At 38.9% G+C, this 23,972-nt stretch overlaps 1 long non-coding RNA gene across 2 annotated transcripts; it reads right to left on the bottom strand.

Moving 5' to 3' along the window:
* Window positions 1-1,377: 1,377 nt before the first annotated feature.
* On the bottom strand, window positions 1,378-22,979 carry LOC104645529 (uncharacterized). Of its 2 annotated transcripts, none has more exons than XR_011215139.1 (4): window positions 22,910-22,979; window positions 22,606-22,682; window positions 18,062-18,134; window positions 1,378-1,729 (listed from the first exon to the last, which is right to left on the bottom strand). It is a non-coding gene; the product is annotated as an uncharacterized lncRNA (long non-coding RNA). The 2 variants fall into 2 exon arrangements; XR_011215140.1 differs by lacking the exon at window positions 1,378-1,729 and adding an exon at window positions 8,751-8,832.
* Window positions 22,980-23,972: the final 993 nt, after the last annotated feature.

Below are 23,972 nucleotides of genomic sequence, written 5' to 3'. Positions count from 1 at the left end.
CTAGACTCGTTCTTGTGTGATGAGACCAACGAACCTAATGCTCTGATACCAAGTTTGTCACGACCCAAATCCGGGCCGCGACTGGCACCTATACTTACCCTCCTATGTGAGCGAACCAACCAATCTAAACCTTAACATTTCAATGTAATATCAACATAAAGTATTGCGGAAGACTTAAACTCATTAATAAAAACCAATTAAATAACTATTATTATCCCCAAAATCTGGAAGTCATCACCACAAAAACATCTATGATCAAATTACTAAACTAAGAGTATTTTAAGAAGCTAAAACAAATAAAAGCTAGTCCATACCGGAACTTCAAGGCATCAAGACATGAGGAAGAAGATCCAGTCCAAGCTAGAAGCATTAGCTAACCCTGAAGATCCGGTGTGACGAAGACTGGCTAGAATTACTGTTGAGTTGAAGACGACGGCACGTTTGCTGCACTCCACAAATAACAAAGAAGAAAACATAAAAGTAGGGGTCAGTACAAAACACGGGTACTGAGTAGATATCATCGACCAACTCAAATAGAAATCAATATATACCAAATAATATCATAAAATCAACTATGATACTCAACATGTAGCAACAGCAAGTACTATATCATTAACAATTACCGTCAAGTTCACACATGAGGACTCAAGCCTCAATACCATACTCATTTGGGAATTATGTTCATTAGATTGAGTATATTAACATCTTTCAAGATTCATTATCTTTATTTCTCTTGTGTCGGTACGTGACACTCCGATCCCCTAAATCTACATATCGGTTCGTGACACCCGATCCCCTAAATCTACGTGTCGGTTTGTGACACCCAATCCCCTAAATCTACGTGTCGGTTCGTGACACCCGATCCCCTAAATCTACGTGTCGGTTCGTGACACCCGATCCCCTAAATCTACGTGTCGTGACACCCGATCCCCTAAATCTACGTGTCAGTTCGTGACACCCGATCCCCTAAATCTATGTGTCGGTTCGTGACACCCGATCCCCTAAATCTACGTGTCGGTTCGTGACACCCGTTCTCCTAATCTCCTTCTATTAGTTTATCAAGCCTTCTTTCTTACCAAGGCATCATCAATCTCATTATTTTAGTTCATCACACCTTCTTTTATACAAAGGCCTCATCATTAACAAAGAGATTAGGGTTTTGCAAGATTTGGGATTCAATAACTTCATAATGCTTATATAATCACAATTATATAATTACATTCATGCAAGCATACAATTAAGCACATAGCAGGGTTTACAATATTATCAATACATATCATTCGCTATCAAGAGTTTACTACGAATATCGTAAAAGAAACCATAACCTACCTCCACCGAAGATTAGTGTCACGACCCAAATCCGGGCCGCGACTGGCACCCACACTTACCCTCCTATGTGAGCGAACCAACCAATCTAAACCTTAACATTTCAAGGTAATATCAACATAAAGTAATGCGGAAGACTTAAACTCATTAATAAAATCAATAACTATTATTATTCCCAAAATCTGGAAGTCATCATCACAAGAACATCTATAATCAAATTACTAAACTAAGAGTATTCTAAGAAGCTAAAAATACATAAGAAGCTAGTCCATGCCGGAAGTTCAAGGCATCAAGACTTGAAGAAGAAGATCCAGTCCAAGCTAGAAGCATTAGCTCACCCTGAATTTCCGATGTAGTAAGACTGGCTTGAGTTACTGTTGAGTAGAAGATGACGGCACGTTTGCTGCACTCCACAAATAAACAAGAAGAAAACAATAAAAGTAGGGGTCAGTACAAAACACGGGTACTGAGTAGATATCATCGGCCAACTCAAAATAGAAAACAGTATGTATTAAGCAATATCATAAAATCTACTAATATCCTTAGCATGCAGCATTTACAGTTACCATAACCCTTGGTTACAACACCAAGCACATCAATGAGGACTCACACCTCCTCATCATACTCATTTGGGAATTTAGTTCATTAGATTGGATATATTAACATATTTCAAGATTCATTATCTTTATTCCCCTCGTGTCGGTACGTGACACTCCGCTCCTCAATATACTATCCTGGTGTCGGAACGTGACACTTTGATCCTCATTCTATCCTGGTACCGGAACGTGGCACCCGATCCATATTCTATCCTGGTGTCGGAACGTGACACTCCGATCCTCATATACTATCCTGGTACCAGAACGTGGCACCCGATCCATATTCTATCCTGGTGTCGGAACGTGACACCCGATCCGTATTCTATCCTGGTACCGGAACGTGGCACCCGATCCATATTTTATCCTGGTGTCGGAACGTGACACCCGATCCATATTCTATCCTGGTACCGGAACGTGGCACCCGATCCATATTCTATCCTGGTGTCGGAACGTGACACCCGATCCATATTCTATCCTTGTACCGGAACGTGGCACCCGATCCCCTAATCTCACCACTTTCGTTCATCAAGCCTTCTTTTATACCAAGGCATCATCATTAACAAAGTAGATTAGGGTTTCTTTTCAAGATTTGGGATTCAATAGCTTCATCATGCTTATTTATTCACAATTACATAATCACATCATTCATGCAAGCATACAATTAAGCATATAGAAGGTTTACAATTCTACTAACACATATCATTCGCTATTAATAGTTTACTACGAATAGCATGAAAACCATAACCTACCTCCACCGAAGAATTGAAAACAAGCAAGTTAATCCTCAAAGCTTGGTGTTTTCCTCTTCTTCTCGATCGTTTCTCTCTCTCCCTTCTTGTTCTTTCTATTTTCTTATTCAAACCCTCTTTCTTTTACCCTAATTAGTATATAATTAAGAATAAAAGATGGCAATAATACCCCACTAATTAACTTAGGGTTACCTCTTTTAACCCCCAAGAATTTGAGTTATTAATATAAACCCAAGAACTTTATAATTAAGGCAAGAATAGTCAAAAACGTCCCTTAAAACTTAACCAGAAATCCGACTCCAACTGGGATTACGCAAGCTGTGACGGGCCGTCGCGCCTGCGACGGTCCGTCCTGCTGTCCGTCGCATAGTTCAGAAACTGGATTTTGGGTGAATGGCCTGTGACGGTCCGTCACACCTGTGACGGTCCGTCCTGCCACTCCGTTACGAAGTTCAGAGAGTCGATTTTCAGTACCCAATTTCAGATTTTCTAAGTGTTTTGAAACGAGACCCTGCGACGGTCCGTCGTGCCCTTGACGGTCCGTCGTGGGATCCATCGCTTCTGCCAGTTTTTCCAGAATTGAAGTTTGTTGCTCAAAACGACTAAACAGGTCGTTACAATAGATACCAATTTACCCATCGTTCGTCCCCGAACGATCAAAAAAAGGAAAACAAGGGCGAAAAGGAGTACCTGAATCTGTAAACAGATGTGGGTATTTTTCTCGCATATCCGCCTCCTTCTCCCAAGTGGCTTCTTCAACGGGTCGATTCTTCCATTGCACCTTGATGGATTCAATCTCTCTTGACCTCAACTTGCGAACTTCTCTATCTAAAATAGCAACAGGCTCCTCCTCATAAGACAAGTTCTCATCAAGCAAAACTGAATCCCAACGGATAATGTCGTTTCCATCCCCATGGTATCTTTTCAACATCGACACATGGAATACTGGATGTACTCCGGACAGCCCTGGAGGCAAGGCTAACTCATAAGCCACCTCTCCTACTCGCTTAAGTACTTCATATGGTCCAATGTACCTTGGACTTAGTTTACCCCTTTTTCCAAACCGCATCACCCCTTTCATTGGTGAAACTTTCAACAAGACTTGTTCATCCTCCATAAACTCCAAGTCTCTAACCTTCCGATCTGCATACTCCTTCTGTCTACTTTGAGCCGCTAGAAGCTTTTCTTGAATAGATTTCACCTTCTCCATCGAATCCTTCAAAAGGTCAGTACCCCAAGGCCTAACCTCAAATGCATCAAACCAACCAATGGGAGACCTACATCTCCTACCATACAATGCTTCAAATGGAGCCATATCAATGCTTGAGTGATAGCTATTATTGTATGAAAACTCCGCTAAGGGTAGGAAGCTATCCCAATGGCCACCAAACTCTATCACACATGCACGAAGCATATCTTCCAAAACTTGAATCGTTCTCTCAGACTGACCATCGGTCTGAGGATGGAACGCAGTACTAAGGTCACACCTAGTACCCAATTCCGCATGCAATGTTTTCCAAAACTTAGAAGTAAACTAAGTACCTCTATCTGATATGATGGATAGTGGAACCCCATGCAATCGAACGATTTCTGAGATATAGATCTTGGCTAACTTCTCGGCATTGTAAGTCACCTTAACCGGAATAAAATGAGCAGATTTAGTTAACCTATCAACAATCACCCAAATGGAGTCATACTTACCCATTGTCCTTGGAAGACCAACCACAAAGTCCATTGCAATTCTTTCCCACTTCCATTCCGGAATGGGCATTCTCTGAAGTGTTCCTCCGGACCTTTGGTGTTCATACTTTACTTGTTGACAGTTTGGACATTTGGCAATAAAATCCACATTGTCACGCTTCATTCTACTCCACCAAAAGTGTTGCTTTTGGTCACGGTACATCTTGGTTGCACCCGGATGTATTGAATACCTCGAACTATGAGCCTCTGTCAGAATAGTGTTGATCAAATCATCGACGCGGGGTACGCATACCCTTCCCTTGATCCTCAAAACACCTTCCTCATCGATTTGTGCTTCCTTAGCCTCTCCTCGCAATACCTTATCTTGAATTCTGCGCAGTTTCTCATCATCAGACTGTCTTCCCTTAATCTTGTCAAGAAAAGAGGATCTTGACTCCACACTAGCCAACAATCCTCCCTTCTCATTTACTTCTAACCTCATGAAGTCGTTAGCCAGAGTCTGAACCTCTCTAGCCAACGGACGTCTAGAAACTTGCAAGTGGGCTAGACTTCCCATGCTTCCCGCTTTTCTACTTAAAGCATCTGCCACAACATTCGCTTTTCCCAGATGATACAAGATAGTGATATCATAGTCCTTAGTAACTCCATCCATCTCCTCTGTCTTAAGTTCAAATCTTTCTGAGTAAAGACATACTGAAGGCTACGATGATCCGTGTAGACCTCACACTTAACCCCATATAAATAGTGTCTCCATTGCTTTAATGCAAACACCACCGCAGCCAATTCCAAATCGTGGGTCGGATAGTTACGTTCATGCACCTTTAATTGCCTTGAAGCATAAGCAATCACACTCTTCTCTTGCATTAGTACTGCACCCAAACCAGAATAGGATGCATCACAATAAACACTGAAGTTCTTACCCTCTACTGGCAAGGTAAGGATAGGTGCGGTAGTCAACAAAGTCTTGAGCTTCTGAAAGCTTTCCTCACATTCATCCGACCATACAAATGGAACATTTTGCTTAGTCAAGTTCGTCAGTTGGGAAGCAATAGAAGAGAATCCCTTGACAAATCGACGGTAGTAGCTAGCTAACCCAACAAAGCTCCTTATTTCCGACACATTAGTAGGTATTACCCAATTCTTTACTGTCTCAATCTTAGAAGGATCCACCATCACTCCTTCTTTAGAAACCACGTGCCCCAAGAAGGACACTGCATCTAGCCAAAACTCACACTTAGAGAACTTGGCATAAAGCTTTTTCTCCCTCAACATTTCCAATACCATTCTCAAATGCTCTTCATGTTCCTTCTTGCTCTTTGAGTATACCAATATATCATCAGTAAATACGATCACGAAGAGGTCCAAATATGGCTTAAAAATCCCGTTCATCAAGCTCATGAACGCAGCAGGGGCATTCGTAAGACCAAAAGACATCACTACAAATTCGTAATGCCCATACCTCGTTCGAAAAGCAGTCTTTGGCACATCCGTTGCCCGTATTTTCAACTGATGATAACCGGATCTCAAGTCAATCTTAGAGAAGACACAAGCACCTTGTAACTGATCGAACAAGTCATCAATGCGAGGAAGAGGATACTTGTTCTTTATGGTTACCTTATTTAGTTGTCTGTAGTCTATGCACATTCGAAAACTCCCATCCTTCTTCTTCACAAACAAAACCGGAGCACCCCAAGGAGATGCACTTGGTCTAATAAAGCCTTTGTTTAACAACTCTTGAAGTTGGGCTTTTAACTCTCTTAACTCCGCGGGAGCCATTCTATAAGGGGGTATCGAAATGGGGCGAGTACCCGGTTCAAGGTCAACACAGAAATCAATATCCCTATCTGGTGGCATACCAGGAAGATCTGCAGGGAACACATCCAAAAACTCGCGGACTACCGAAACCGACTCAATCGAAGGTACTTGGGTAGTGACATCCTTGAGATGTGCCAAGAAAGCTAAACACCCTTTACTAACCATTTTCTTAGCACGAAGAAACGAGATGATACGCACCGGATTGGAAGTGTAGTCACCCTCCCACACTAACGGATCTGCCCCAGCCTTGGCTAACGTCACCATTTTAGCATTACAATCCAAGATCGCAAATTGCGGAGAAAGCCAAGTCATACCCAGAATTACATCAAAATCAACCATTTCTAAGATAACCAAGTCTACATAAGTATTGCTCCCCACAAAAGTTACAAGACAAGACCTATACATCTTTTCAACTATCACAGAGTCACCCACCGGAGTAGAAACACGAATAGGTATGTCAAGCAATTCACAATGTAAATTAAGACCATTAGCAAATGCGGAAGATACATAAGAAAATGTGGATCCGGGATCAAATAATACAGAAGCCATGCAATCACAAACCAAAAGATTACCTGTGATGACAGCATCAGATGCCTCCGCTTCAGACCGCCCAGGGAAAGCGTAACAATGGGCCCTATCGTTCGTCTGTCCGTTGCCCCTACCTTGTTGTGATGTAGTGGCTCCAGTTTGCCCATCACCTCGGCCGTTTTGGTGACCACCATTTCCTCGACCACCACGTCCTCCAGAATAACGGCCTCTGCCATGACCACCTCTACCTCTAACATTTGGAGGTCTCTTACTCTGTTTTGGACAATATCTCTTAATATGTCCAATCTCCCCACATCCATAGCACTCTCTGGGTTCATGCATAGGTCTCTCAGAGAAGTGTTGACCGGTCGGAGGTGGATCCCCAACTACAGTTTGTAGTGAAGACTGAATTGGTCGAACTGCGTAACCTCCGGAACCTTGTCCTCTAGAGTAAGAACCATTAAACTCACCTCCCTTTCGAAACCTTTTTGATGTCGATGTCGTAGTGAAGTCGTCTAGCTTCACTCCTTCCACTTCCATCACAAAGTCTACAACCTCTTGGAAGGATTTTGCCGTTGCCGCTATCTGTAAGGCCGAAATTTGCAATTCTGACCTCAACCCCTTCACAAACCGGCGAATCCTCTCTTGTGGACTGAAACAAAGTTGCGTGGCATATCTGGATAATGCACGAAACCTAGCCTCGTAAGCATTAACCGACATCCTACCTTGCTCTAGGCTCAAGAACTCATCCCTTTTCCTATCCCTCAAAGTACGAGGGATATACTTCTCCATAAACAAGCTAGAGAATGAGGCCCAAGTCATAGGTGGTGCCTCTGTTGGTTGACACTCAATATGTGACCGCCACCACATTTTGGCGTTCCCTTGAAACTGATAACTCACGAACTCAACACCAAACCGTTCTACTATACCCATCTTGTGTAGTAGCTCATGACAATCAACCAGAAAATCTTAAGCATCCTCAGATTCCGCACCCTTGAAGACTGGAGGTTTCAATTTCAAGAACTTACTGAAAAGTTCATGCTGATCATTTGTCATTATAGGCCCAGTAGTCACACGTGGAAATGTGCCTATGTCCAATGAGGCCTCCATACGAGGAGCCATAGTGGCTGCATGTTGTACTTCTGAAACCGGAGGTGTTGGCGCAGAAAACACTGGAGGTGCCTGACCTTGATCAGATAACCCGCTAAGATAAGCCAGAACCTGATTGATCATCTCTGGGGTAGGTTGGGGTGGCATTTCCTCATTTTGCACTTGTTCAGTTTCCCCATCCTCCCCTTCTCTTATTACTTCCTCAGTCGGTGGAGGAGTCACTGCCCTAGTATCAGATGGGCTAGGTGCTCGTCCTCTTCCCCTAGAGGACGTCCTCTCACGACCTCTACCACGGCCCCATGCCGCTGTTCTTCCTCGAGCCACAGCCCCAGTGGCTGGCTCAGTTGTTTCTTGTCTGGCCGGTGTTGGTGTTGGCGTAGTCGTTGCTCTAGTTCTAACCATCTGCAAAAGAGAGTGAAGATGGTCAGATACCAATTCGTATCGCCTAGATACCAATTGGACTCAAGTAGTAGCACGAAAGAAAGAATGAAAGAGTGAAATTTTCCTAAAGTCTTATAGCCTCTCAAGGAAAAGTAAAGGCGTCCCCCTACCGTTCCTTAAGACTCTACTAGACCTGTTCTTGTGTGATGAGACCAACGAACCTAATGCTCTGATAACAAGTTTGTCACAACCCAAATTCGAGCCGCGACTGGCACCCACACTTACCCTCCTATGTGAGCGAACCAACCAATCTAAACCTTAACATTTCAAGGTAATATCAACATAAAGTAATGCGGAAGACTTAAACTCATTAATAAAATCAATAACTATTATTATTCCCAAAATCTGGAAGTCATCATCACAAGAACATCTATAATCAAATTACTAAACTAAGAGTATTCTAAGAAGCTAAAAATGCATAAAAAGCTAGTCCATGCCGGAAGTTCAAGGCATCAAGACTTGAAGAAGAAGATCCAGTCCAAGCTAGAAGCATTAGCTCACCCTGAATTTCCAATGTAGTAAGACTGGCTTGAGTTACTGTTGAGTCGAAGATGACGACACGTTTGCTGCCCTCCACAAATAAACAAGAAGAAAACAATAAAAGTAGGGGTCAGTACAAAACACGGGTACTGAGTAGATATCATCGGCCAACTCAAAATAGAAAATAGTATGTATTAAGCAATATCCTAAAATCAACTAATATCCTTAGCATGCAGCATTTACAGTTACCATAACCCTTGGTTACAACATCGAGCACATCAATGAGAACTCACACCTCCTCATCATACTCATTTGGGAATTTAGTTCATTAGATTGGATATATTAACATATTTCAAGATTCATTATCTTTATTCCCCTCGTGTTGGTACGTAACACTCCGCTCCTCAATATACTATCCTGGTGTCGGAACGTGACACTTCGATCCTCATTCTATCCTGGTATCGGAACGTGGCACCCGATCCATATTCTATCCTAGTGTCGGAACGTGACACTCCGATCCTCATATACTATCCTGGTACCGGAACGTGGCACCCGATCCATATTCTATCCTGGTGTCGGAAGGTGACACCCGATCCATATTCTATCCTGGTACCGGAACGTGGCACCCGATCCATATTCTATCCTGGTGTCGGAACGTGACACCCGATCCATGTTCTATCCTGGTACAGGAACGTGGCACCCGATCCATATTCTATCCTGGTGTCGGAACATGACACCCGATCCATATTCTATCCTGGTACCGGAACGTGGCACCCGATCCCCTAATCTCACCACTTTCGTTCATCAAGCCTTCTTTTATACCAAGGCATCATCATTAACAATGTAGATTAGGGTTTCTTTTCAAGATTTGGGATTCAATAGCTTCATCATGCTTATTTATTCACAATTACATAATCACATCATTCATGCAAGCATACAATTAAGCATATATAAGGTTTACAATACTACTAACACATATCATTCGCTATTAAGAGTTTACTACGAATAGCATGAAAACCATAACCTACCTCCACCGAAGAATTGAAATCAAGCAAGTTAATCCTCAAAGCTTGGTGTTTTCCTCTTCTTCTCGATCGTTTCTCTCTCTCCCTTCTTGTTCTTTCTATTTTCTTATTCAAACCCTCTTTCTTTTACCCTAATTAGTATATAATTAAGAATAAAAGATGGCAATAATACCCCACTAATTAACTTAGGGTTACCTCTTTTAACCCCCAAGAATTTGAGTTATTAATATAAACCCACGAACTTTATAATTAAGGCAAGAATAGTCAAAAACGTCCCTTAAAACTTAACTAAAAATCCGACTCCAACTGGGATTACGCAAGCTGTGACGGGCCGTCGCGCCTGCGACGGTCCGTCCTGCTGTCCGTCGCATAGTTCAGAAACTGGATTTTGGGTGAATGGCCTGTGACGGTCCGTCACACCTGTGACGGTCCGTCCTGCCACTCCGTTACGAAGTTCAGAGAGTCGATTTTCAGTACCCAATTTCAGATTTTCTAAGTGTTTTGAAACGAGACCCTGCGACGGTCCGTCGTGCCCTTGACGGTCCGTCGTGGGGTCCGTCGCTTCTGCCAGTTTTTCCAGAATTGAAGTTTGTTGCTCAAACCGACTAAACAGGTCGTTACAATTAGTGATCAAGCAAGCAACTTCCCCAAAGCTTTGTTCTTCTTCTCTCCTTGTTCGTTCGTTTTCTCCCTCTCTTGTGCTTTCAAATTTTCTTATTCCCACCATCTTTCTTTTACCTTAATTAGTACATAATTAAGAATAAAAGATGGCAATAATAACCCCCTAATTAACTTAAGGTTACCTCTTTTAACCCCCAAGTAATTAGACTTATTCACATTAACCCACTAACTTTATAATTAAAGGAGGAATAGTCAAAAACGTCCCTTAAAACGTATAAAGAAATCCGACCCAGACTGGGATTACGCAACCTGCGACGGCCCGTCGTGCCTGCGACAGTCAGTCCTGCAGGTCGTCGCAAGGTTCAGAGACTCAATTTCCACCAAAGAGTCTGTGACGGTCCATCACACCTGTGACGGTCCGTCCTGCCATTCCGTCACGAAGTTCAGAGAGTTGATTTCCAGTACCCAATTTCAGAATTTCTAAGTGTTTTGAAAAGTTCCGTCGTGGGGTCCGTCGCCTCAGCCTGTTTTTCCAGAAATAAAATCTGCTGTTCAAAATGACTAACCAGGTCGTTACATTTATGAAGTCTTTCTTAATGACTTTCTTGGTATTCCTCCCAAATAACAAATAGATTTTGACATTGATCTTATGCTGGATACTGAACCTATATCTATCACTCCTTGTCAAATAGCTTCAACCGAATTGAAGGAATTGAAATCTCAACTTAAGGATTTGCTAGACAAGGGTTTTATTCATCCAAACATATCTTCGTGGGGTGTTCTGGTATTGTTTGTGAAAAATAAAGATGGGTACTTAAGAATGTGTATTGACTATCGTAAATTGAATAAGACCACTATAAATAATAAGTATCCTCTTCCGAGAATTGATGACTTGTTCGATAAATTTCAAAGGCAAATAACTTTTCAAACATCGACCTTCTTTCATGCTGCCATCAAAGTAGTGTGAGAGAGATTCACATTCCTAAAATGGATTTTCAAACTACGTATGGGAACTATAAGTTCCTTGTGATGTCATTTGGACAAGCTAATGCCATGACAACATTCATGGACCTTATGAATAGAGTGTTTTGGAAATTTCTAGAAATGTTCTTCATTGTGTTTATCGATGATATCTTGGTACATTCTAGAAGTGAGGATGATCACATGAAGAATTTGAGAATTGAATCAAAAACCCTAAAATATCACAAAGTGTTCGCAAATTTCAATAAGTCTACATTTTGGTTGAAATCGTTGGCGTTCCTAGGTCACATAGTGTCAAGAAAGGGTATAGAGGTTTATCCAAAAAAGACACTCCTTCAAGAATTTTTGTAGAACATTATCACCAGCAAATATTAAATTGTTTTTGGGCATTGTCGACTATTATAGGAGATTTGTTAAGGGTTCTCCTCTATTGCTTCTCCTTTGATAGCCCTAACCAAAAATAAAGATAAATTTGAGTGGACGGAAGATTGTGAGAAAGGCTTTAAAGGATTGAATAAAAAGCTTACCTCCGCTCCGATGTTGATTTTACAAAGGGAAATGAACAGTTTGTCGTGTATTCTGACTCATCCCTAGTAGGTTTGGGTTGTTTTCTCATGAAACGTGGTAAAATGATATCTTATGCCTTAAGGCAACTCAATTTCCATGAAATAATAATTCGACACATGATCTTGAGCTAGCGGAACTACAATCGCTTCATCCACGTCGTGGACTTGTCACCTTTGGACTTCTTGTTTGGCCCATTTTTTGAGGCAATCCAAGAAATATAACATCAAGTCATTACTTGTTAAACTTGGAATCTGGAGGGTAAACTTTATGAACTCTTTCATATAGTACCGAATAGAGGAAGTTTATTTTAACCACCTCAACTTCGGATGAGCCTCATGGACAATGTTATGTGGATATGACTATCACTTAAGATACTCATTGACTTGCTCGCAATAATCAATAACACAAACCCCTGTCCATGTCCGACTTTTTCTTCGGCCACCACAGCATCGTTGTGTCGGTCCTATAAATGGCAGCCATTAAGATTTTGGCACCCTCACTGTGCATATTAACATGTTCGAAGTAGGCATCCATTTGCCACAAAAAGTTCTCAACATCTTGAGTACTCCTTTCATCACGAAATTCTTTGGGTTCGAAAACCTAAATACATGTATCTTGTGAAGTCACGGGAGAAGCAACCCCCGCCTCGACAGTCTCATCAACATGCCTTTTTAAGTCTTCAAACTCTCTAAGATGAGAAGAGAGAGCTTCAGTGAGCTCAAGTTTGAGGTTGGTCAAAGCTTCTTTGTGAACTTTCTTAAGTTCAACAAGATTGTTCTTCACGTCTTCCAAACCTTCAAGAGCTACAGATTCCAAGAGAACTGACACCCTCATGGCTTGACACCCACATGTGCGCCTGCCCCACATGGCTTGACGCCTACATGTGCGCCTGCCCCTAACCGCCCTAACCAAATTCTTGCACATGTGCTTGCACATGGGTTGCACATATGTTGATGCTCATTTCTTGTTGTCCCAAGGATCATCACTATATCCTTGGGCACTACTTACTCTACATGATCATTTTAAATAATCATGTTCTATGGTACCTAGGCTTGACACATGGATGCCTCATACCTAATTGTGGAATCTAAGGAATGAAAATTTTATTAGTTTAGGGTATTCATTGCAGGTACAATTCCTAAACACGCTTGAAATTGGGGAATTTGGACAGCAAAGTATATCTTAATACATAGAAATTGGCTAACACCCTTAAGCCAATATTCTCTAATATGCCCAATATTCCGCAATATTGGGCATTGGGATTCCTATGTACCCCAATACCTATTCTTAAAAATAAATAGACTCTTCACTAGACGAGTACATTTTCTGGAATTTTACATATTTAGTGACATATTGTTCTCGTTTTGTATTTGTAATAGCTTTGTACTCTTATTTTAATTATATCCCTGATTGCTGATTGATTCCAAGTTTTGGGATGGTTCCTTGTATTACATTTATGTTGATTACTCTTTCTTAGCTTGGTTACAAGTTTTATGCTTCTTTTTGTTGACTTTGTATTGGTAGACCATTGCCTATGACTCCAAGTTAAGGGTTAGGCTTACCTACTGGTTGGTGTTTTAGGTTTCATCATGACCTAATAAATAGGGTCGTGAAAGCAAGGATGGATATATGCTAATAACTTATGTTTTGAATTCTTATGCTTGTGTTGAACGCCATTAAGAGCAATAAAGGAAAGACTACTTGTTTGTAAAAATTGAATAAACGATCTAAACTTCGTTACTTATTCTTTTGGCACTTTTTTCTAAGCCATTTAATAATATCTTCCTCCTTGGTTATAAAACATACATCTTGCTGATCAAATGCTTTCATAATTTCTATCAGACACTTCGGTAGAATTTCAAAAAACACAATAGAAATTTTTTTTTAGTTCATTTTGACCAGTTTTTCCCTTCTTTTTCAAATCCACTTGTCAGGAAAGCACATGAATGAGAATCAAGATTAGATAAAGGTCGTGAAAATAGTGTTTCTTTTAGGATTAAATCCAAACGATATGTTAGAATACTAGTCTTGTTTTGGATTATAAGAGAGAAAGAAACATGAATTATGTTGTGAACCAAATTGGCAACATGAGAATCTACTCATCCATTTATGATTATTGAGTAGATTGAAATGTTGAGAAGTTCTTTTTGGGACCCAGTTCCAATTATAAATTAGTAAAATAAGTCTCGGAGTTAACACTAAAGAGTTACACATTGGAGAAATATGTTTGTTCCTCTCTTCTTCTTCTAGTGTCTAAAAGCTTTTCATTCCAATTCTTATTTCTATCTTAGTTACTTATTATTTCAATATTTCCATTGTAAATAATTTGTTTGAGTATTGTTATTACGATTCTATATTTTTAATCACATTCCGATATACTTATTAATATATTGAGGAATTTGGGTGAATTATAATTTTGATAGGATAGAAATTAAATGAGGCAAATTATCATTGGCTAATGACATAAGAATGAAAAATTGCAATGTATATCATATCAATACAATTCTTTCAATAGAGGTGAAGTGTCTCTATCATTGAATAACTCTTCATCATCCCCTGATCAGGAAGCTGGCCATCAACGTCATGCTGGGGAGAATTCTGATTCACACTCTCTTATTCATGCCATTAAGCGTGATATGTCTATATGTTGTGTCATTCTTTTATCTATGTAAGCTTATAGTGCCATGAAATGTTGAACCATATATTCCGCTCATTTATTAAGAGCAGATAACTTTAAAAATTGCGGCTACAAAAGGTTGTGATTGAGCATTAAGTCTATTTCACCTACCGGGTTCTTGAATGGGTGTATTCAACCCCATCACTATCGTTGGATGCATTTGCCAACTATAAATCCATGTGAATGATTTATTTTCTCTTGCAAACTAGATGAAATGTTTTATATGATAAGAGGCATTGGAGGAGCTAAATCAAGGTTATTGAATTGTGTGGAGAAGTATGATCCGGAAACTAGTAAACTACTTTGATTAAGGTCCTCTAGCGCCTCTAATCACATAAAATTTCCATCCAAGAATACTCAAAACACTTCTTACTGGAATGTTCACGCTCTATAATCTTATATATTTTTCTTCCTCCAGTTTATAAAATTTAGCTGAGCTGAGGATATTGCCTTGAACGTCATAACTAACAACTAAAATAACAATCTCCCTAAGGCTGGCAAAACCAAACAAACATCTTTGTGCCTTTATCCGCATTCCATATGACAACATATTTGTCAATAAACAATAACGGTGAATGACATATAACATGATCTTTTTTCCAAACACAATCAATTCTATGCTAGTTTCCAAAAAACTCCTTGCAAGACAAAATAAATCATTCATGGGGATTCATAGTTGCCAGATGCATCCAACAACAACGATGGAACGAAAAGAACCCATTTAAGAATCTGGAAGGATAAATGAACCTAATGCTCAATTAAACTATTTTGTCGGTGCAATTCGTAAAGCTTCCCGCTCCTAATTAATGAGCGAAGCTATGATTCAAGATGCCATGTCAATAAAATCTTATCCACAGCAAAGATTGAGATAGAATAGATAAATGTCACACCTAAGGGCATGAATAAGACCGCGTGAATAAGAATTATCCCCAGCATGACGCATGAAATTATCTTTATAATACTTATTAAGTTTGATTTCAAGTAAAAGCATAAATAGCTAAATATAAATATTAATCTAATTTATTTTCTAATGATCATAATAAAACACAAAATATATGATAATATTCCATAGGGTATGGCCTATGAAGTGATTCGTTAGAAATATATTGGGAATTTTTATTTTACGTAGTAGATCTTTTATTAAAACAATTTGTATTTAAATTATAATATCCCAAACTTAACAAGATTTTGAGTTTATACTCTTGCTAATTTTAATACCTTTTTTAATTTTTATTTTTAATTAATTTTATTTGGCCCACCGACTGGCCCTATCCATATTTCTCAAGACCAAAAAGTCGGCACACTTATTGAGGCCGGGCTAAAAAATCCCTTTTCTCAAATGGGTTCCAAAAATTGTAGCCTAACCCTATCAAATTATGAGTTAGGCTAGTCCATCCCAACAAGCCTATCCCATATTTACAACTCTAACTCTAATGATCCCATGATACCAAATAAGATTTGCATTCTAACATGTCATTTTGATTCAATCCTAAAAGATATACCATGTGGCCTTTCTCTAATGTAAATTCTTAACAATTTGCTTTTCCTCACAGAAGGATTTAAAGAATTAAAGGAAATGCTTTCAGAATGAACTAAGAAGAACAAATATATTCTACTATATTATTGAAATTCTACAAAAGGAGCTTGTGAGAATTATGAATGCAGATGATATCTGAGATTCAAGTCTTATAACCAAAGGAGGAAAAATATTTAAATGCCTCAGAAAAGGCCAAAAGAGTAAGTTAGGCAATCTAGATCATTAATTCTTTCTTTGTGATTTTTACAAAAAAGTAGTATTCCCTTTATTTATTTTAATAGAGTTCAATACAAGCGTCAACAGTCACCTTGATGAGTGTTATTTTCACTAATTTTTAGGCTTTTCGTTCAATAATTAATGTCCTAAATTCCTATTTATGTCCTATTTTGATGATATGTTGGTGTTTTGTAGGTATAAAATCTAAAGGATAAGGCAAGGATGAATCTAAACAAAAAAAGGACAAACATTGAAAATAGTGTAAACTCTAAGCTTGTTATCGCCTAAAAGGGTGGATTGCCTAAAAATTCATACCTCACCCAAAGTGATTATGTATGTTTGATCATATTTAAGGAAGGTTGGCAAACTAAAGTGGAAACGTTAATTTACTGAACTTATTGGGCGAGTTTGATGTTCCATTGCTGAAGACGATAGAATTTTTAGTTAAATTGAAGGCTCAATGGGTGAACAAGATTTTAATCGCTCAGTTGTCCAATGTGAAAGGCAAAATCGATTGAGATTACCAACTGAGGTTCAAATAGCCTAAAGCTTAAAACAAATGAAGGGCGATCTCCTGAGAAAATGGTGATCCACTGAACGGAAAAGTGAGATTCATAAACGTTGCCGATCAGGTCGCGTATGGAATTTCTCACTCATCTTTTGGGAAACTATAAATAGCTAAAAGGATAGAGAAAATGGATCTTGAATTTTATCTTTTGAAGAATTCATCTATCAGATTTTTATTGAGTTTTTGATCTTTTTTCCCTTTCTCTTAGTTTAAGGGTTTTTGAAAAACTTTTCTAATTGATAATTGATTGTTGAAATTGAAGTGAGTGTTGAAAATTATTTGTTTATCATCAACACATTAATTTCTACAACTTCGTTGGTATAGTTTTTTTTCTTATTATGATGTTGTGCTAAAACCCCAAATCTAAGGGTCTAATTATGGGGTTGGGTGTCTATTTAATTTTGTAGGTCATGTATCTTGCTCTATTTTACTATTGAACACTTATGGATTTGAGTTCTTTAGCATGATATTAATTCATGGCTTAATTTTGAAAACTTAATCCTAGTTTAGATCTTTGATTGATGATTGAAGAGATCAACTGAAACGGGTACATAGTTTGATGCATGGAATTTACTTTTGATTGTTGTAGTTTACCCGATCAAGAAATTTTGGGTCAAATCTAATTGTCATATCTTCTTGAAAGAGAGATTTTTGTAAGGTGTTAGGTTGATTTGGTTTTACATAGATGAGAGAGAATCCAAGTCTTACAACATATCGACTCCATAAAGGATAAGAACAGACCCTTGCTCTACGGATAGTAGGAATTAACTCCATAAAGGACCACGAGTAGCCAAAATTATACCAGAAAGAAATCAAAGCACTGGCTACTCATAAAATCTGAGCACATACCACAAGCCTCTAACGTCACAAGTAGAAAAGGAGCACGTCAATGACATTTCTTAATTATTAAAATTAATAAATGTAGTGATCCATGTGGTACATCTCTTGTTAAATCTAATGTAGAATAAAGTAGAGTAAAAACACTATTTCTCAATGTCAATGATGAGACAATGCATGAGCTAGGATCGTACCAAAAAACACGTGATAATGAAAAAATTAGGCACTAGAACTAAAATAAATGTAAGTCCAATCAAATCACGATACAAAAGAGAGAAGTACTAACCTGAGACCAAGTTATCTCCAAACACAACCTCGGGCCCAACAAAAAAATGAAACATCAAAGAACCATAGCAAGCCTGCGAAGGTACCAAGCAAAGCTACTGAGTTAATCAAAGAGGGGGGGGGGGAGACTCAAGGGATGACGTCTTACCACACTCGTACTACTCTAGTATATGACTAAGCACAACAAGTTCCAACCTATGTCTACGATGAGCCACTAAAATATAAAGAACCAACACAAGATAAACAACCCAATACAAGCCCTAGGGGAATCAATTCTCATGAAATCTTCCCTCTTTGCCTTCAATTGCATCATAAAATAACTTGTAAACTTTATGATGACCGTCTATCATTAATTGTTCATCTTATTTATTTTTCATGGGATTCTTGGATCTTCTGAGCCCTTTCTCATGCGGCAAATTCATTATACCAATGTTAGCGAATCAGATTCTTCAAAAGAAGTGTCTGCCGGGGTAGCAAATCTAGTTTCCAAATAAGTCAGAATCTTAGTGGAAGCTCTTCCTTTGACATAGGAATAGCTAGCAAAGGAAGAGCTTACGCTAAGATACTGACTTATTTGGAAATATATATTTGCTACCCCTACAGACTCTTCTTTTGAAGAATCTTATTTTCTAACATTGGTATAATGTATTTGTGGCATGGCTTAGAATAGAACATGAGTGGGTCTTCCTTGCCAACCTTCAATTCTAGAAGTAAGTAAGTAGAATCTGACCCTCCAACATACATCGCAAGGAAGGAACCCTCCAGTAGCGCACTTTATGGAGAAAAGCTTCCATCAGTAGGCACGTGTTTACAGAACTTGGGATCTTTCTTTCCTAAAGCATTTCCCTATAAGTAAATTCTTTCTTCTCTTCTTTAAAGCCTGGAGCTGGACTTCTTTTTCCCGACTTGATTCACAGTTTAATCATACTAATTCAGATCCTAACAATGGTAAGAGGGATAGCAGTAGGGACGGGGAACAAATGTCACCAACAACACTTGAAGTCTCGGATCTTTGAATAGACACAAAGTGATGCTCTTCCTGCGGCCCAAGAGAGTATTTGTTCAAAGAGTTGGCAATGACTTTTTCCCCATGCAAGGGATAAGGGAAAAAGAGATCCGAGACCCAAAAAGCCAATAAAAAGAAATTCTCTCTCCCTGTAGGTGACCAACTGAATTACATCCACCCTCTCACTTCGTTAAAGCTTCCTTTTCAGGCCTCTCACGGGAAACATTTAATTTAAATACATATGAGATACAAAAGTAAATGAAACTTCTTTCCCTAGAGAACCAACTGAAAGAGAAAATACCCATTTATTCATCTACACTAGCAAAGAGCTAAGCCCGGAAGTCACGAAGCTCTCTTCTCTTATAATGGTAGCAACTAGTTTAAACTCAATGTCAGCAGAATTTCTAAGCACTAGTATTTCCTTCTCACTGGCTAACTTTGAAAAAGAAATAGAGTCAACCCATGCGCCTTTCGCGGGAAGAGAAAAAAGCCTTTCTCTGGATCATGGTATGAACTCAAAAAATATTTATCCATCGCCTTCTTCATCTACAAAGCTTTCTCTTGTTCACAACAAAGAGAGAGGATTCATTCAAGTAAGATAATCACATAACCCTTTCTAGGGTAGCATCACCATACGATGCCATCACTCTCTTTTTCTCCCTGAATCCTTGAAGAAGAGCGAACAATTGATCTTTCCTAGTCCTTTCAAACCAGTCTTTATACATGTGGAAAAGACTTTGGCTACGATTCAATCTCGTAAGCCCGAACTTGATAAAAGTCGGCAAAATCCCTTTAAGGATAGAAACGCACTCAAACCTCATTCTTTTGTATTATTTGTTTGTTGGAATAGATAATATACATATATGATAATATGCATATGTTGGTAAGGACTACATAGAATTGGACATAGAATGCTTAGTTCAAATTGAAATGTAAAATTATCCGGTGAGGCTCTACTCTTCCCCTATGGTCCAATTTGAACCCATCCCAATAACGAACACCTTTATATTGCAAGGTGAGGCTCTACTCTTCCCCTAGTATCCACTTCGGGTAGGAGGAACAACTAGTCAAAATTCTTGAGCAGCCGAGATATTGAACAATGAACATTTGAAAAAATTCCTGCCTCACCCTTAGATGAGAGGGAAGGTCTATTTGACTCAAATTCTGGAACTGATCTTGAATTCTACACCAGTTAATGATTTGATGGGGGAAGTTTTTCTTTTTTATTCAATGTTGACCTAGTCAAGGCTCATCTACGCCCAATCTCGATGGGCCTTTGATTTTCCCCTATCCTAGCTCTCTAATCCACCTGTCTTCCCCAGTCCTTAAAAGCTCTTTTCAATCCATCCTCAGAACCGCAATATCTACGAAGATGCCCTTCAACTACGAGATACAGATTTTATAGTTTCTCTCCTTCCAAACCCGAGGATAGGTCACCCCCTTCAATTCAAACATCAGGAGTGTGCTCCATACTGGAATTATCTAGTGGAGGAGTCAGGGTTGGCGCTTGAATGAACCACCCTTCACCCGATAGATGAGAGTAAAACTAATTCACATCACGAGTTATGTCATCCGCGAGTAGATACCTAAAGTTTAAGGTGACCTTCAATTTCGTAGTCTTAGTCTAGAAATGCCCTAGTAAACTATAGAGAAATCAGATGGAGAACGAGAGAATGCACTTACAACCTCTCTCATATTTACCTGCCAAGGAATGACATAAAGAGTAGACAATCTTTCCAATCAAGAAGGAGGGGGGGGGGGGAAGACTAGGTACTTAATGGGGATAAGTGATCCCCCTAGGTAGAAAAAGTAAGAGATTTCTCACTTTTTGGAGGTCACGTTCGTCCGTCTTGGGCATGGGGACGATGTTCAAAATCCAATAAGTATAATGTACTACCTTAATGAAATCAATATAATAGTAACAAGAAAGCTGAAGAGAGGATGACGTGGACAAGAATAAACCTCTTCTCTATGGGGTTTTGATCCACCACAAAATCTAAAAAGTAGTTTTAAAGTGAGGTGGTCTCGACTTGTCCTTATGAAAATCAGGTGATCACTTTCTCCAATATTTTAAGTGTAAGCAATGTCTTGGCGATAATTAGTCAGGTAGAAAAGAGTCCCAACAAGTTGGTTCCGTGTTGGTCGTAATGTGGTTCCTATATCTCATAGATTACCTTCACCAATTCATCTCCATCCTTGAAGTCCTAAGGAAGAGCCTATTCATGTGCAGTTGATTCTCGAACGAAGCGGAGAATGACTGGCAACTGCAAGATAAGAGAGAAAGCGAGTCGAGAAGTTTGAACTTCATTACTGGACAAAATGTCAACCTGTAATTCCTGGAATGAGAGTGAGAGTGATTCTTCAATGTCGTAGTCTTAGTCTAAGAATGAGTTAATAAACTGTAGGGAAATTACTGGAGAAGTTCCTGCCAAAGGCTGAGATGTTCAGTCGACTCCATCCCCCTTTTTGGGGGTCCCGAAACCCTACGAGTAAGTAGAAAAGGGAGGAGGAAAGGGGCCCTGGTGAACCGTCATAATTAGTGAAGAAGTGTAAGCTTCACTTTCCGACAGTATGGAGTACTGGCCACAATGAGAGACAGGCCCTGAAGCAAAGAATGGGAACGAGCAAAATCAATGTGTTCCGATTTCTGGCCTTGCACCGACCGAGGAATTGACCATAGAATAAATGGAAACTGATTTCCAAGTGCCCTCCTCCCCCCTCAAGGTACATCTCACACCTATGGGACGCTATTACTATCGAAGAAAACACTCAGAACTAGAAGGATAAATAAACCCACCCGGTGGCATGCCGAGCTACAAGTCCTACGACACAGGAGTGAGATTCTCTAAAAAGCCAAGGTTGGGGGTTTCAAAGAGGGCCCACTTGGAGACTTGGGATGTCAGCAGGAAATTCGAAGGTTGCAACAAGCTGGCCGGCCAAAGAGAATAAACTTGTGTAGGTCTTATTTGAGTAGGCTCATAATTAAGAAATACCTTAACCCTGGCAGATGACGTTCCGATTATCCCTAGGCTTCAGTGGACATTTTTTATTCTTCATCCCGTCCTTAGTAGCCTTTATAAAGTCAACATAACCTCTTAACTTTTGAAAGGCGCTAAATGGGCCTTCAACCTTAAGCCTTTACATATAATAGAAGAAAATTAGATATTTGTATATAGAATTAGCCAGATCGTCGGAAGCATGAACATAATCTCCTTTGTTCTTAAGGCCTAGCGAGTTCCATTCACAACTACACAGGCGATATAACACGGTCTAAGGCATGTAATTCTAAAACCTAGCCCAAGGCAATAAGTGTCAAACATAAGAAGAATAAACATGCTAATCTATACCACAAAAGAGGCTAAAAGCCTACACTAAAGAGTCAACACCCACAAAAGGCCCAAAGCTCCAACGAAATAAAGAAAAGATAGAATGAATAACATGGTATTAATACTCAACAAATATATACAATTCTAATTCACATGAAGCATATACTATACATTATCTAAAAATTCTAATAAAACAAATAGACCGAAGCCTACCTCAAAGTCAATCACACATGCTCTAAATCCATTGTCCATGGTTATGCACTTATGAAATGTCTTTAAACACCGCGATGCTGTTAAATTATTGATTACAACGTCATTACAAATATAGACACTAAATTTGCAATAGTTGGAAATAGACCCAAAATAGATCTGTAAAAAGGTCTAAAACAACTCTAGAAACTTGTGCCCCCTAAATGGTATTAATCCAAGCTCTAAAATGTGATAAAATTGAACATGCAATAAATTCAGCATTAAAGCTTAAAATAAAAATAGGCATCCCCTTTAGGGCAGAAATTACCTCAAAATAATAACTTCAAAACTTCCGTGATCACTCCAACACGTAGACATGAAAAACCTTGAACCTACACAACTATAATCATCCCAATCAAAATACTATAACTCAAGAAATCATGAATTGAAAATGAGGGTTGAAGATGCAAAATTGGGATTTAAATAGAAGCAATCTAGTCTTTATAAGTTAAACACAACCGCTAAAAGTCTGTATTAGCAATACAAGATTTTGTCATTTTCCAAAATCTTTTAATGGACCATCAAGATTATTTCTAGACCGATTGAAAATAAACCAGATATTTTACCCCACTAAATCTGGCGATCCAGGTTCAACGGAACCATCAAAACAACCATATGAGGTTGGCTCATTGAAAACTGGGTCCCATGACCAAGCTGCATTTTAAGTCAAGAGTGTTAAAAAGTTTCCAAAGGAAGAGTTATAGAGCATGATGATATAGAAAATAGTATAGTCAATCGTAGACTTAATGAGAGGAATCCGGAGAAAATCTATCAATAAACAAGCTTATCGTTATTAAGATGAACAAATCAGTCCAAGACAAAAATTAGATTAGTGTTACTATAGATATATTAAGAAGTATGACCATAATAAGTCAATTACGCATGTTATATTTTTTTACAATCGATAGCACAAGTAAATCCCATTCTTATGAATATAAACCAGTAAAGCATAATTAAGGAATCGAAAGCATATTGAAATTTACCAAAATCATATACATTTGAAACTCAAAATTAATAACAAAGAAATAACATTATTAGTCTTCCAAATAGGTTGTTAAAGTAAAAAGAAAAGAATTAAGCTAATTAAATTGACCAAAGGGTACTCAAATATCAAGATCTTCACATAATCATTTTTTTTTATAAGTGACAACCTTACCATGTTTAAGTTAAATTCAAGAACTATTCTAAATCAAACAATTCCACGAAGTTAAATGGAAGTGTGGAGAAAGATAGAATCAATTACATATATAGGTACCGAAAATAACCAAATACTAATCGTATGTTTAAGCATTATGAGAATCAACAAAGCAAAACATCTAAAATTGTATCAA

Source organism: Solanum lycopersicum, chromosome 2 (genome assembly GCF_036512215.1).
Source record: "Solanum lycopersicum chromosome 2, SLM_r2.1".
NCBI lineage: Eukaryota > Viridiplantae > Streptophyta > Magnoliopsida > Solanales > Solanaceae > Solanum > Solanum lycopersicum.
The sequence above is the reverse complement of the archived record's forward strand: the minus strand, read 5'-3'. Positions and strand labels throughout refer to the sequence as shown.